Below are 3,288 nucleotides of genomic sequence, written 5' to 3'. Positions count from 1 at the left end.
CCACTGTATCGTCTGCTTTCTCTTCTTTTCTCGCTTTCGCGTATTGGAGTAATTTTAATATCATGAATTTTTATAATAAGTTCATTCACAATTTTGGCGAGGTGGGATATTCTGCTAAGTCTGTATAGAGGCCTAATAAAAAACTCTGGGGGCAGTCGACTGTAAGGACGAGAGCGTTGACGAGAGGTCGCGAGAAATACGAACAAGCTGACTGTGTTCGCGGCAGCAATACCGCACGAGTAAAGCACGGAGACAAAAGCAACATCCAAAAGGAAAATAGGAGGGCATGAAAAAACAACCATGACGCGATCAGGACGCCGAAGTGATTTCGCATTTTCTCCATTGTTACCGCATTTAGGATCGGGTGGGCGGGTCCGCGAAGGACGCGGCGACGCCGGACAGCGGAACATTCGCAAAAAATACCTATCACCCAGTTTCTTGTCAACGTATTTTAATGCTTTCAATTGCGGGAAGGCAGGCAACAATGGTCTGTGCGTGCGCGTCGGATTATTCCAAGCTGTCGTCATCGATCACAGCACAATAGTCGCTAGACTCTAAATACGCTCTTGAAATCCTATCCGTCCCAGATGCGCTATATAGTAGCATATGCAGTATAGTATTGATCATAATTATATGGCAGTGATTGTAGAGACGTAATAGCAAAAACTTGTCAGCAGGTGACACCTCAGTGAAAAACCTACTTGGAATGGTCAAATTCGATCTAAACAAGTGTCTTACAAAAGCATAGTATAACAGAAACATCACTATACTCCTATTTTTCACTTCTTACGGTTCTACGAGTAGAAATGAAAGAGCTTGTTTGCAAACTGCTTACATCCATGTTTTTCTTCAAAAGTTAGTTTTGTAAACGCATCAAATGTAATAGTATGTGAACATAAGTCACCCGATCCACAGTGTAGAGTACTTCGTTTGCTTACAACAGATATTACATCTGCCTTAGGCAGACGCATCACTAACATCACTATAGTTTGCCAACACAGCAATTACTCGCAATCACCTTTAATTACAAAATAGCTTATATCCATCAAAAGCAGCCCTGCAACACTTTGACCAAATGCCTTAGAATTACATCATAGATATATACAACATGCTTGTATATATGTTGTCAGTAATGTGGTATATTATCTATGGAATCAATGTAATACATGACATATATACATTGTATATATTGCCTGCCGAACAATGTATATATGGTTGTTCTGGCACGGGAAATGAGAAAATGGGAAAATGGAAATGGAATGGAAAGGAAGGAAGGAAGCGCATGGAAAGCTGTTCTACTGTCGTCATGACGTTTTTTTCCCTACGACGGTACCACGGTTCCATCGTGTATACTGCGGCAAGTAAATAATTGTATAATACCAAAATGTAACACAATCTGTGAACGATAGTAGAATGGCGCTATACCCGCTTTGATTTTCTTAGGCGATGGCGTTCGAAAATGAAATAGGTTATATGCCTGCGTTCCCTAACGCACCGACATGTTTTGTAAAACTTTACTTTAATATAGACGTTTTATCGGCAGGGTGGAGAGAAAATACCAATTTTGCATTAAAGATATTGTCAATGAAATCTTGTAAAACAAACCAGACGAGTGTGACACCACAGACTGTCTCATCTGCGTGTCTATATAATATGCCTCTATATCTGTGTATATGTGTCTATATCAACTGGAACATCGTGTTCCATGTGGATGTCTTCCGTCTCCTTCCTTGCCGTCTATTATTTTCGGCCTGTTCTTCTGCGCTGTATCGAGTTCCGATGCCAGGAAAGTCTGTTTGATTGGATTAGCGGCTGGCTCGCTAAGTTGCACATTACTTCTCTGTAGAGGTCATGATGTGTAATTATTTTCCGCCATCCCAGGCTCCCTATAAAGTCTGAGTGGCTACAACGAATAAGAAAAATCCATCGTTACATCGAAGTCTACTCTCTCTCTCTGTCGCCGTCTACACACGAGCAATTCTCTTTCCAATTTTGCGTAATATTTTCAAATTTTAGAATAATCAATGTCACCATCAAAATTTATTTCATTATACAAAATTGATAAATGCAATCATATCGATCAGGTAATATTTTATTTTCGAGAAAAAAATGTGGGCACATTTTTTAATTGAACTCAAAATTCAATGATTTTATTTAATACCCACGAAAAGTTAATCAATAAAAACGGGTCTAAACTAGTCAAAGACTCCCCCATAAAAAATCAGGGCCGCTTTACCTTACCGGACAGACACCAAGTGCTCATTATGGGAAACACTGTCTTTATTGATTGCGAGTGTTTGTTTACGTTGATCGAAATGAATTTTGCCAGTACTATTCAAGGTGACGTGGTCACCTCACTCACCTCTTGGCAAAGGCTAACCCCTGTGTTGATCTGCGAGGATGAGGACGTCAGCTACGTTGTCTATGTTCATGTTTGAGCAGAGAGCTTCTTCACACATGATCTTCAACCTCTCTAGTGCATACTGCAAAGCAAACACAGAGCACCTGCATCAGCATGGGCGGGCAGCGAATTTGCGATTCCCAAACCGTATAGCAACGTGAGCAACGTGATTGGCTAGAAAAAATTTAGGACACGCATTATTATTAGTCAACAAGCTAATATAATAAATTATAAGCTAATATTATAAAGAAATATATTTAATTCAGAACATAAACAAAAGTTACAAAACAAATAAATGCAGAAACAAATCAAATACAAAGAAATACATAACGCAGAGTAAAATAAAAAGACCTTATGGCGTTCGAACGCAGTACCTTACGACCACGAAGCGAACGCTCTAGCGATGACCCACGGACACAAACATGAAATACGTAGACATAGAAATCAGTTAACCCTAACCCTAACCCTAACCCTAACCCTAATCCTAACCCTAACCCTAACCCTAATTCTAAAATAAAACAAAATTAGCCAAAAATAATAAGAAATAAAATAAATATATATAAGCCCCTGTGCAAAATGCGCGATCATCGGCGATGGTGTGCGTGCGATAATGGGCGCGTCCTAAACATTTTCTAGCCAATCACGTTGCTCAATTTTTCTTCCATAGCTATACGGTTTGGGAATCGCAAATTCGGCGGGCACGCATTCCCTATGCCGCATTGGTCACTCTACAGGGCTCAATTTTACCAGTCGTCCGGTCTTCTGTTAAAACGGTCTCCAACTATTTCCAGAGGTTTCCTCAGTCTAACACAGCGTTTCATTAGAGGGCAACTAGTCCCAGGGGTCTGTTGTCTGCTCTCTCTAACACAGACTAATATTAGAAGCCA

This window comes from Priapulus caudatus, unplaced genomic scaffold (genome assembly GCF_000485595.1).
Source record: "Priapulus caudatus unplaced genomic scaffold, Priapulus_caudatus-5.0.1 Scaffold2275, whole genome shotgun sequence".
NCBI lineage: Eukaryota > Metazoa > Priapulida > Priapulimorpha > Priapulimorphida > Priapulidae > Priapulus > Priapulus caudatus.
The sequence above is the reverse complement of the archived record's forward strand: the minus strand, read 5'-3'. Positions refer to the sequence as shown.